Consider the following 13,739-nt stretch of genomic DNA (forward strand, 5'->3'; position numbering starts at 1 on the left):
TGGATAAAAAAAATTAAAAGAAAAAAATGTATGGATGCTATACATGTCAAAAACTTTAAGTAATTCCCACTAGATATAATGAGGATTAGATCAAGATGATGAAAGCCATAGAAAGCTACTCAACATTATTCTTCCTGAAAAAGAATAGGATATTTTTGGAGAAAGTAGGAGAGAAAAAATCTACCTTGACCCATTTTGATACAAAAGGTGAGAGTTAAACATGAGGAAAACCTGTGGGGCTCTGGAAGTACATCATACTTGTATGTTCCCTAACTGTAATAGACCAGAAATAGTTTGAATTGAGTATCATTGGAAAGACATAGAATTTGACCAAATTAAGAAAACCCGAGAATTGGCAGGATGGCCAGTCCAGGAAAGTTACAACACTGCCAAAGATTGCTGAAAAAAATTATCTAAATATTCTATATCTAAATATAGTTGCAGCTTCTGTTTGAAAGCTATGGAAACCAGTTTCATTTATTATTTCATTCAGCAAATATATAAGCACTTTTATTGTCTATTTTATTGAAAGGCTCTCTTTACTGAGCACCTACCATGTATTAGGTGCTGTTGTAGGAACTAGCCATATCTCAATGAAGATGACAGGCAATGTTCCTGCTCCCATGAACTCTTCCTCTAGTGGAAAGAGATAAATGATAAACAAGGAAATGATGCTATGCAATATAAATGCTATCAATAAAATTAAATCAGTGCAAGAGTATTCGAGTGTATTAGAGTGAAGACTGAAGGACTGCTATTTTATAGAGATTGAAAAGGAAACTTCTATAAGTTTTTTTAAGCAGATACCAGAGTTACGTAAGGAAGAAAGCTATTCAAAGCTCTGGGGAAGATTATGGACATGGATAATAATGAGAGAAATAGCCATGAGACAGAAGCGTACCTAGTATGTTTGAGGCATGCCAAGGGAGACAGTATGACTGAGATAGAGTAAGAAAGGGATACAGCGGCAGGAGATGTTGTGAGAGATAAGAGGGGAAAAGGTCATATACAGTCTTGCAGGTCATTGTAAAGTTTTTGCTTACAATGTAAGGCTTTCATAAGTGAGATGGGGAGCAACTGGAAGGATTTGTGTAGAAGAATGATATAATAGGACATAAATATTTTCAGAAAATATGCTTCCTGAAGAAATTACTTGAATGTCTTGCCTAGAAAAAGAAAAAATAATAATAATTAAAGAGCTGAAGAATGAGAGGATTATCTATAGAACAAACTGGGTATAAGCCATATAGCAAGCAGTTCTGCTCCTATATTTCATTCACTGCCTTCCTCTGCTCTGAATACACTGGAGTGGGGATGGTCCATCAGTAATTATAAACTGATTCTCATCAGGAAACTGTACATTATCTCACCATCACTTCAAAGGTCTCGTCAGGCAAAGGTGATGCCAGGAAATGATTTAAAAGTGAAAATGACAAGGTTTCCACCCTCAAACTTTGGCTCCTTTTCTGACAATACAGTCTGAATGAGCTCGATGTCTTCTATACTGTGGAGATAGGATTGGACCAGAGAACATATGTTTTTCACTCTTGATATAGAAGATTGTTGGCAAGTTCATTTAAAAAAAAAATCTCAAATTGTGGCACAGATGGATTTTAAAGAGTGTTAGATCTTTCCAATGAACACTAATAGAGTACTCTTCTCTTGGCTAGATTTTTCAGAGAATGGCAATGGTCTCTGCAATGTCCTGGGTCCTGTATTTGTGGATAAGTGCTTGCGCAATGCTACTCTGCCATGGATCCCTTCAGCATACATTCCAGCACCAGCACCTGCCCAGACCCAGAAGGAGGGACGTGTAAAGTCATAGCAGCACACAGATGTTGTAACAAGAATTGCATTGAGGAACGGTCACAAATAGTAAAATGTTCCTGCCTACCTGGAAAAGCGGCTGGAACAACAAGAAACTGACCTTCCTGTGTTGACGCCTCCAAAGTGATTGGAAAATAGTGGTGTGAGATGGATTTTTGTCTAGAGGGAGAAGAATGTAAGACACTCCCTGACAATTCTGTATGGATGTGTGCTACATGCAACAAAATTAAGACCACAAAAATTACCCAAGAACCTAACAGAAGCATTGGTGATAGTAAAGAAAAAAACAATCCCATGGAAAATCATCTGAGAAGTTAAAACACCTTCCTCATTTACAAGCCAAATGGATTTCTTATTTGCACTTTGACTGGCTACCAGATAATCACAGTGCGATTACTGTGTGTAATGAAATAGCCTATCATGAGAAGACTCGGAGTTGTTGGGGCAACACCATGGAAAGTGGATTTAACAAAAAAGAGTTCAAAATGAAATTATTTGGGATTATAAATAATGATCAACTATCTTCTAATTTGGATCTACATTTACTTTGTATCATTTGAAATATATATATGTGTGTGTGTGTATTTCACATATATATACTTATATATATAAATATATAAAATATTTTGAAGTTGAGACAGCTGATATACCACTTTGAGTTTTGGATGTTTTGTCTGTTTTCGTTGTCATTTCTTTTAATATCGACAGGGAAGACATGCCCTTTTGAGAATTCAAGATGGCAGTGACACTAGAAGGTCAGCTACCAGTGGACTCCTGGAATTTGAGGCATCATAATGATACTGAATCAAGAACTTTCTTCTATTTCTACTTGATGGCCCGAGGAAACACATCATCCTGTTTTATTGCTTTATACTCTGTGCAATATTAGCATACAAGTTTGGCTTACATAACCATACTTTATATTCAATTGATATATAATAACCATTCTAACTTCTTCCAGAAAAATATTTTTAGAACTCCTAGCTTTTCCACAGATAAGAAAATGAGGATTCTTAAGGGAAAACTGCTCCATCATGCTATTAAGACTGACAGAGTTATGGTAGGTTATGGATCCCTATATTAATAAGTCCTGTAAATACAATGTCTTAAGGCTTTGTATAGCTGTCCTAGACTGCAAAATTTCTTCTGATCAAATCTAAAGTCTGGCATCATTAACTACATAGTGCTGTAGCAACAAGTCTTTTCAGGGCACCTCTTTCTATGTTTGCTTTGCTTTTTCCAAGAGTATTCATATTTCTTCTGGTGAGATAGGAAGGCTATGAAAACAATTAGATTTCAGAATGATCTATGTGACCAAATATTGGACAGCTCTAATATATGGAAGTGGGTAGAAATAATTTTTCTAAATATGGTTATTAAATTGATGGTATTTCATCTTTGAAAGAGATTTCACTATAGAAAAAGAAAAGGTCAGAATCAGAATAAATAAAAGACTGGGAAAATGGTGAAAGGGATGAGTAAAACTAGTTAAGTGCTTTTCTACAATGGATAATAAAAGCACTGTTAACTTTTTTGCACTTTTTACTTTTTTACTTTGGTGACAAGTTCAACATAAATTTAAGAATATTTTAAATGCCTCAAGATAACCACATCTGTAATTAAATGCAGAATAACTGTCATTTAAATCGTAGCAGGGGAACCAGCAGGTGGTGTGGTAGTTAAAGTGCTGGACTCCCACATAGCCAACTACACGCAATTCAAGTCTCAGGCCTGGCAGCTTACTTTCTCACTTTCTCTCTCTCTCTGTCTCTCTCGACTGAGTGAATGTGCACTACAGAAAAAATTTAAAAGAATAATAAATAAAATTAAATAAATATTTTTAAAATTAATCAGTTAAAATAAGTCACTGCAGAAGCAGAAAATAATAATAAACAAAAATATATTTTAAAAAGTCAAGTAAGAGACCAGCAGTTAGTGTGATGGCTATGTCGTTGTACTCCTATGTAGTCAACTGCCATTCGAGTCCCAGACCCAGTGGCTTAAACTCATGCCGGGAGCGTGTGCGTGCGGGTCCAGGGTCCTGAGAGGAGAGTGGAGGAGAAGGGATTGTGACATGACCATCCCCCCTAGGGGATGATTTCTCGCTTTCTATCTCTCTGTCTCTGTCTTTCTGGTGAGTGCATGTGCCCTATAGCAAAAACCTCTCCAAAAAGAAAAAAAGTCAAGTAAAAAATATTGTATTGTAGGGGTAGGAGCCAGCAAACTATGTGGTAATTAAGGTGCTGGACTCCCACGTGGCCAATCTTAGTTCAAGTCCTGGACCTGGTGGCTTGAAAAATCAACCCCTGGGGTGAGAGGATAGATTTCTCACTTTCCCACTCTTTGTCTCTCTCTGGTGAAACCAGCATGCCCTATATCAAAAACCTAAAACTAAAAATATTAAAAGCACAATTAAAATAACAATGTATGCAATACACTACTTTTTGTGTAAAAAAAAAAAAAACTGTGTATTTATCTATGAGCAATAAAAACTGTAAGAAGATACACTAAATTCCTCACAGTGCTTATCTGTACATGGTGATTTTGGGTGATCCTTACTCTATTATTGGTTTTTATCTCCTCAATGTTCTATCAGGCTCATGTATTAACTTCTAATCAGAGAAGAGGTTAAATGTTGTTTTCAAGGAGGGATAGGATTGTCTAGACCAAAAATATTCTAAAATGTATTATGAAACTACCGTAGATGACTTACAAAATTGAGATAAGAACCAGAGGACAAAAATATACAAAAATACTCCTAAGAGAAATCAGTAAAATGTATCTAATCCTAACCAAGATTCTACAAATAGGTGTCATCATATGTATTTATTCAATTAGATGGTAGTAGTCATCTAGAGTTAGGGTTGAGAAAGATTCTAAGGTCATACACAGACTTGTGAACCATGAGGATAAGAGAGGACAGCTGCATTGCTGACATTCTGAATTTTGTCAGTTGAACAAGGTTAGATTATATAGTAAATCTTGTTTGGAAAAAGTGCTAGTTTGAAGAATGTCAGATTTGATTTTTATCTGATGCATCATACAATCAAAAGGGGGGTATCTAGATGGATTAAAAACTTATATAATTTTATTTTATGTTTTTATTAATTAATTTTACATTCTTTCACTTCACTGAGCATCCTCACAGTCTACAAAATGTCATTTCCATCCAGAATACACTGTATAGTGGCTTAATCATATATGTTATCACCAACAAATAATATTCCATTTCTTGTTTCTTGTGTGTGTATATATATATATATATATACACACACACACACATACATACATACATTCTCCCTATTCCTTATCCTCTGCCATTTCCCATCCTCCTCCCACCCTGTCTCTGGTGTCTACATTTGCTTTCCATTCCTTTGTTCTTTCCCACATTGTACTGATTCACAAAATATCTTAATTAATCTAAATACTTTCAATAGTAAGTTCAACTGATATATATGTATCTGAGAACAAAAATTGATTTTAGGCATGAAACTCTGTGGTTAGAATGAATATACTATAAAACAGCACATAGCTGAGGCTATATAGCTTACTGTGGTTACTAAATAGGTATTGTTAAATACATTTTTTTAATTTCAATAAAGGCAGCTTTAGCTTTAATAAACCAAAATTTAAAAATTATAAGAGAACTTTGCCCCAGAATCTGTTTGAGCCTTCAGCCTTTGAACACAGCTTTGGTCAGCTCAACACGTTGGCAAGGCTGCTGCTGTACAGCACTCCCCCTCCCTTGACTTATGAACAAAGCTTGGGTCAACTCAGCATGTTGACAAGGCCACTTGCTGTACACTCCAGAGACTGTGGTAGCCTTGCTGGGAAGCGACCCCCTCTGTCTCCCTGATAGACTATTATAAAAGATTACATAGCTCTCTCATACATCTTGAGTGTGTGATAAGATTTCCCAAAAGTCCCCCGACCACTCCCCTTTGCCCTGACCACCTACTGTTAATTACAATGCTTCATCCCGGCGGTCACAATAGAGGATGTGCTGAAGTTCTATCTAGGCAGAAATAATCTTCTTGACCTTTGGAAGGTCCTTCAAGATACATTTAACATAAGCTTAAAAATAATCTTCTCTTTACATAAAATAGAATTAGGCCAAAACTGGTCCAGGACACCCCTGCCCTCACCAAGTCAAACAGATAAATATATTAGGATTCCTTAAATTAAGTTTTAGATCCCTATAAAACTATATAAGTATCATTCTTTATTGAGATCCATAAGAACTTATACCTATACTTGAGATTTTCTCTTCTTAGCATCGTAATCAGTAATCACAAGATGGCTGCCGCCGAGAATGGCTGATAATTAACTCTGCTTGCTGGAAGCTATTTCCTGAAACGGCATTCCATGAAGTTTCCAAAGATCTGCCTACATCAAACAAACAATTGCTGAACTGTAATAGACACGCCCTTAATCCAACCCTGAATGGAATCTATGTTCTCTTATTGTTAAAACTTTATGAACTGATAATTAGAACACATAGCCCCTCACCTGTTTACTTGCATGTATCACATTTTCAATAAAAAGGCACAATCATTCCTAGCAGTGGTCACTCTACAGAGAGCGATCACTGGGGGTGTCAAACTGAGGATGTGCACGAAAATAGCATCTAGGCCTCAGTCTTTCCTTCCTGTGCCAACTCCGCCGAGATAACCCACCCCCACCGAGGCTGAACCCTGGCACAAAAGGAGACAAAAGTCCTTAACTCTGACAAACAGAGCATAGAAGATGAGCAATGTTTTAGTCAAAAGTCATAAAATTCTATTTCACCAGTTCAGACTCATGTACTTAATCTCTCTTCTGTTGTGGTCTGATATTTCCATTTAAATTCTGGAAGAGAACGTTCAACTCTGGACTTGTCCCTACCATTAAGCTGGCCATTTTCTTAGTTGTTTTTGAACTCTTATTTCTGTGTGTCTGACTTTAGTTTTCCTGGGATAGCACTCCCTTCAGAAATGCCTAAGAAAAACAGGAGATTAACTATGATCTTTCCATTGCTAAGAGATAATTTATTGATACAGAACATAGAAGGGTAAGGACCAAGAGGGCACAGAGTAATGTTGGTTAACAGATATAAAACTACAGCTAGATGAGCAGAAAAAGGTTTTAATATTTTATAAAAAAGCAGAATAACTGGAGCTAATGATAACTTACTGTATGCCTCAAAATAGCTGACAGGATTTTGCATATTTCACTACAAAGCAATGTAAAATGTTTGAGATGGTGGATATGATTATTTATTGCTCTGATTTGATCATTATTCATTGTGTTCATATACTGAAATTCATATACTGAAAATACACTAGACTTTATAAATATGTAAAATTATTATGTGTTAATTAAAAAACAATAATAATAAAATAGAAGAAATAACAAAGAGAATAAATCAAAGATTGGTAGTCTTAACAGTAAAAAAGTTCTTATTTAGGTAGGCATAATAATAACAATGAAATGAACCATCCTATACTTAACAGTAACTATTATCGGGTAAAAGGACATCTTTAGTGTTTTTCTTTATGCTTTTTTTTTCCCCATCTTTTAATGGTGAAAACACAGTATTAGACATTGGAAGAACTCATATATTATAAAGTGAAACAGTTATAGTCTAGATAAGTAGAAACACAAAATTGGAACTGGGTTGGGAGCTGAGTCCCCATAAGATTGAGAAATAGAGGAATAATGACTGCTGCATGTCTGTGTCCCATTGGTGTGGGGTTCACCGTCTCACTGTTTCTCTTTCTGTCTCTGTCTATCAAGCACAGTATCAGAAATAATGACAAAGTACTTAAGATGCCAGGATTCTTCAAAAAATTCATGAAAATGCATATTACATGGGTTTCAAGCATTTTTGGCACCAAAATAATCATGATGTTTAATTCCATTTTTATGAATGATTTGAAACTCCCTCATACATGTCTTCAGAGTAGAAACATGAAGGAATTAAAAACCTACAGTCTTCTTACATCCAAAGCTGATGAAGGCCAAGGAATGTTTTGCCATTGTGAACGTGTTCCTCTGCACTTCACAGATTTTGAGCAATTGAAAACAAGTCCTATGGTTGATTTGTTTTTTGACAGTGCCAGGCAACGCAATGAAAATAAACCTGTCTATTAAGGAATATTCCCTCCCTTTATTCTGCTTCTGCAGGTATGATCACTTACCTGCATCCCAGGCCTTCCACTGTGGTAGTATGATCACTAATTAGCACACATACTTCTCAAACAGTCTCTACCTTCCGGAAAAACAAAACTTTCAACCTTCCATATCTTTCTGTGCCCAGCACCTGGCACACTGTCTAACCATTTAATTATATGTTTAAAATGTTGGTGAATTAGCCCAGTCACGGTAGCATCGGCTGGATATTGCTGTGTAGCAGGCAGGCCAAGGCTACATGGGAGACCTAGGTTCAATTCCCAGCCCACCCTAAAAGGCCAAACACAGGAGAAGTGGTTTCAGCTACTCACGAGGTTGAGGCAGGAGAACTGTGAATTTGCAGCTACCATGGCTACATAGCAAGACTCACAAAGAGGTGTGATAGCACATGTTTGTTGTTCTAGTTGGGAGGTTGAAACAGAATGATCAGGACACAACTGCACCCTGTCTAAAAACAGCACAAAAAACATACCACAAAAGAATATGAATAAATGGTGAATGACATAGTAACAGAGAAAACCAAAATCTTCTTGATATTTAACCCAATCAAGTCCTTCTCTCAAACTTAAAAAAGCTCAGAGTCAACATCTAAATAAAGAAATACAGTAGAAAGAGGATGTGGTACACTGAAACAGCCAAGACTTTTCAGTCAAACAAGCTTGAGTACAAATCCCACCTTGAAATTCCTTAGCTTTGTTGACTTGAATATTTATACACTGGCTATCTGTGAGTGAGGAGCATAACACCTACCTCATAGGACTGTCATTAAGGTGAATGAAATAATGAATGTGAAATTTTCTGTAATTTGTTCAGTGCTGCATGAAATACAGGGCTATTGTTAAAATCTTAAAGACAGTCTAGATTTTGCAGCGGTTACGTGTATAAATAGGAAAATTTCTCTTGAATTGTGCTAGAATACCACGGACAATAATCTCTGCTCAAAGGTCTCAGTGAATTCATCCAAGGATAAAGCAATTGTTAGCAACAATGTTCAACTACCCTGATACACTCTAGCTATGCTTTTAAAAATTTCATCACTTTTTTCTTGTGTCTGCTACACAGTAGGGATTTCAGAGCTGTCTATTTCATTCAGTTTTATCTTGAACAAAGATAGACATATAGACATAACTAGTATAAAGCTCTAATGACTCATCAGGTCATTTTACAACCTACCTTTCATTGTATTTTTCTCTCTCACATAAATGACCTTGTGAGACAGGTGCAAAGTGAATTTTAGAATGAATGTTAGTAAATTTTACCTAATATTATCTTTGAGGTTCATCTATATGAAAGACAGTTCAAAGTATCATTTTATTTCCCTCCTGAAAAATCTCTCCACAATTGCAAAGATAAAACCAGAATCTACGTATATCAAGATATTAAAACACTAATAAGTGTCATGTGGCTAATCACTGTGTATAAGGAATTGAATCCAGGTGACCCAACACACTAGCTCTGATCCTCTGATCCCTGCAGCAAACTCAGCAAGTAAGTACAAGAATCACCATTTACTTACAGATGAGGAAACCATTGCTCAAAGAAATTAAGCCTCTTTTCTGAGGTCAATAGCTGGTGAGGAAAAGAATTAGTCTGTTGTTTTTACTTACAGAGTTTCAAAACTCAAAGTTAATGGATATCAAATGACAATGCAAACATAGCAGACTAAAATTTTTAAAAAGGTCAAAAATCGCAAATAATATAGATCGGAAAGAAGCTAAATGGGGAAAGGTGGTAGATTTGGAGGGAACGAGTTAAAAAGATAGGTGACGAGTGCTGAGCAGATATGAGGCAAATGAAGATAAACAAGGAACTGGGCTTAATGATGAACAGACATGAAGCAAACTGGAGAAAATGATAGTAGTTGGATAGTAGTTGGGGAATTCTGGATGAATTCATCAAGAAGAAGTGCAAAGCAGGGAGGCTAAAGCCTCCTAAGCTCACTGGGAAAAAAAAAAGGAAATGGTTAATAAAATGAAGAACATAATGCCCTAGGCTATAAAACAATAGAAACGAATACAGTTTCATAATGACAAAATAAAATAAAATATAAAATAAAATACAGAGCTAGAATGAGGTAACCTATCTTCTTTGGTATACCTCATTGCCGGAACCATATAGCAAATCTGGCTATTTATAAAGCCCTAGGGACCTTTATCTGTGTTAATGTTTACACTAAACACTAAGAAAAAAGATCAAGTTGTTTTTCAACATGTGATTGGCCCTGATAATAATGTTCTCATCCCTTGATCTCAAACCATTGTGTTTGATCTCTTAAAGTGCAATCCTAGGTAAGACTGTGGAAGGAGGAAGGAGTCAGTCTTCACCAGGGATTCTTTTTTTCTTTTTAGATGATGCATATTTAGAATGTTGGGGGAGTTATTGTCCTAGGACACTTATTGGGGCAGATGTGAAAAAAAACATACTAGAAATATTATTTCACTTCCTAGCAAATATTTGTTACTTGTTTCTCCTGAGTGGAAAGCTGCCCAATAAATTTCATTATCTGTAGCAGTGGGGTTTTATTTGTTTTATTACAACTGAAAAAACAAAATTGTCCTTGGGTTACAAATCTTTTTCTTTTAAACAGGATTTATTCTGGAAATTAACACACTTTGAAACTCATAAGTTCAATAAATAGTGTACACATATTTCAATTCAATTACACTAATTGTTAGATCTCTCAGAAAGTATGTCAAGTATAAATGCTGGTTACATCACTTAATTTTCCTTAGAATTCTATCAATGTTATTTTTCATGAGCGAAGAACAAGAAAGACTGACAAAATCATTTTGTTTTTTGAGAGGTTTTTGCTATAGGGTGTGTGCGCTCGCCAGAAAGAGAGAGACAGAGAGACAGAAAACAAGAAATCACCCCTCAGGGGGGTTGATTACATCATAATCCCTTCTCCTTCATTCTCCTCTTGGGATCATGGGCACGTACAACATGCGCCCAGTGTGAGTTTAGGCCTCTGGGTCCAGGACTCGAACTGTGGTTGACTACATGGGAGTCCAGCGACATGGGCGTTATGCCAACTGCTGGTCCTGTTAACAAAATCTTTACCACAGATCATAATACATGTTATTCAAAGCAATAAAAACATAACCCTTTATGAGATACAACCAGAAGATAGTTTTATGTATTTCTGGTTATCAAAAATTTCATTACTTGATAATTCAGGAAAGAAGCAATAAATACTTGAGTAATTATTTTGTAGAATGTTTATTTGTAAATATTTATGAACTAAAGGAAATGTTTAATTTCAGAAATTATTGATTAATATTAAAAACAAAATGGCAGAAATTCTGCCATTTAGAAAGAAGTGCCAACAGCACTAAATTTAGCAGTAAGTTATAAATCTATACCAAATAAAAACATGCCATTTCTTTTACTACATGCCTCTTCTTTTACTCTCTTGGTTATTTCTTTATGTTCTAAGAGGGAGAGTAAGAATTATGACAGTATTTATTTACTTTTGTATTCATAGGTGTTCTATTTATAAATAATTTTCAAAAAAATAAAGAAGACTTTTAGTAAGGCTTAATATGTAATCACAACTAAATTAAAATAAAGATCAGTAACTAAAACTTAGCAAAAACAAAATCCCTGAATAGAGAATGTCCTATTAAGAGCACTTTCTATTAAGAGGAAACAGCAGATGACCTAATGGTTACATCACTGGACTCACACTTGACTGACTGTGGTTCAAATCCCATTTCCGTAGGCTTGAAATACATACTGGATATGTGTGTGTGGATGCCCAAAATCCTGAGAGGAGAAGGGGTTAAGACATAGCCATTGCTCCAGAGGATGATTTCTTGCTTTCTGTCTCTCTATCTCTCCAGCGAGTGCATGTGCCTTATAGTAAAAATGTTTCTCTTTTTAAAAAAAAAAAAAAAGGATGGCCCACCTCACCCGCGCCTGCCCGGGAGCCCGCGCCTCTCGAAGCACCCCGTATCCGAGACGCGCCGCGCACCGACGGCAGGACATGGGCAGAGTGATGGTGGCCAGGCTGGGACTGGGGCTGGTGCTGCTGGTGGGGCTCGGCCTGGCCCAGCATATTCAAATCAAGCAACTGTTGTAACACTTCCAAGTAACTCCTCCCAGAACACCTCGGCTGCCCCAAACCCACCTAATGCCACCACCAAGGCCGTTGGCAATGCCCTGCAGTCAACAGCCAGTCTCCTTGTGATCCCGCTTTCTCTTCTACACCTCTACTGTTGAGAGACTCAGGCCAAGAAATAGCTACACTTCCCCATCTTCTAAACCCAATCCAAATGGCATCTAGAAGTCCAGTGTGGCAAGGAAAACAAAGCAAGACAAAACAAAACAAAAACAGGTCTTCATCGAATCTAATTCCACACCTTATTTTATGGACACAGAGAACGTTGTGAATCCCAGATTTGATTGGTTGAAGAACATGTGAAGGACTTGACCAGATGATAAATGCCAAGATCAAACCTGCTGGGGTTTCGTGTACAAGATGAAGAGACAACACTCGAAATTAGTTAAGACATGATTTCCTTAAATGTGGCTTAAGAAATATGGACGCGTAAAACTCTACCTTGAAATTAAGAAGAGATTGTATCTTATCTAGAGATAAAGAATGAAATGTAGAATGGAGATTCTGTTTTCATGTAGTTCATTAAATCCATAAGGCCATAAAACAATTAGGTAATATGAAAAGTTTCCATGATTCTATTTACATGTACAATAGAAGGAACTTCCAGGCGTTACTGTAAACCCTCAGCATATCGTTTCAGCAGTACTAATTTAATGCCGATATACTCTAGTCAAATTTGGGTTGGACATTTGATCTTTTATGTAGTCATTGAGATGCGCTAGGGCAATGATGGATTGAAATCCACCCCAAACTCAAGCATATTGGGTAAATATTGCTTAACCTTATGAACTCAAATGGTAGACATTTTCCGTCACCTGTTTTCATTGGACAAGAGCACCAGGTTCATTTAGTTAAACTTTTTTTTTTTTATTTTTTTAGTTAATCCTTAAACCATTTTAAAAGAGTAGAATCACATTGACTTCAACTAATTTTAAAAAGCTGTTTTTTATTTCTGCATATGTTAAATTTCTGCATTTTTTACATTAAGAAAATGATGTTTTGAAGGTAGAATTACAAATCTTGAAATTAAAAAGGTAAATATATGAAGGAGCCAAGACTGTAAATCAGGTATTTGGGAAGTGAAGAATGGAGGCTAACTTGCTTAAAATTCACAGACACTTTTATGCTCTTTCTGTAAATACTTTTTTTTTAAAACATATGGATCAGAATAGCCACAATTGGAGCACTTTCTGTTATCAGTCAATATTTTTAGATAGTTAGAACCTCAAGTGAGCTTGATTCTGGAAAATCTTTTCCAACAGCCTCAACACGAAAACCTTTTTAAAAATGCACACCCCTGAAGCATTTTGCTTGCATGGTCACACACGGATGCTTAGGTTCTGTTCCAGTTTCTAATGGCCACCAAGTCATTTCCCCTCATCTTTAGAAACGTACATGACAAGAAGCAGATTGAGCAGATCTGAGGCGACTGTGTGTGTGAATGAACGCTCCCCTTTGCTTCATACTTGAATGCTGGCCATCTATTTTGGATTGTATCTTGTGTCTGTGTATTCATGCTTTGATTCTTAGTAACTTCTCATGTTATGGAATTGATTTGCATTGAACACAAACTGTAAATAAAGAGAAATGAATGGCTGAAAGAGAAAAAAAAAGGATGATT

General features: G+C 36.2%; 2 pseudogenes; both read left to right on the top strand.

Annotated features, from left to right (window-relative positions):
• Positions 1-1,605: 1,605 nt before the first annotated feature.
• Positions 1,606-2,145, top strand: LOC102478118 (protein FAM19A1 pseudogene; annotated as a pseudogene).
• A 9,838-nt stretch (positions 2,146-11,983) lies between these two features.
• Positions 11,984-12,314, top strand: LOC106733256 (signal transducer CD24 pseudogene; annotated as a pseudogene).
• The last annotated feature ends 1,425 nt before the right edge of the window (positions 12,315-13,739 follow it).

Source organism: Tupaia chinensis, unplaced genomic scaffold (genome assembly GCF_000334495.1).
Source record: "Tupaia chinensis unplaced genomic scaffold, TupChi_1.0 Scaffold142219_1, whole genome shotgun sequence".
NCBI classification, from domain to species: domain Eukaryota; kingdom Metazoa; phylum Chordata; class Mammalia; order Scandentia; family Tupaiidae; genus Tupaia; species Tupaia belangeri.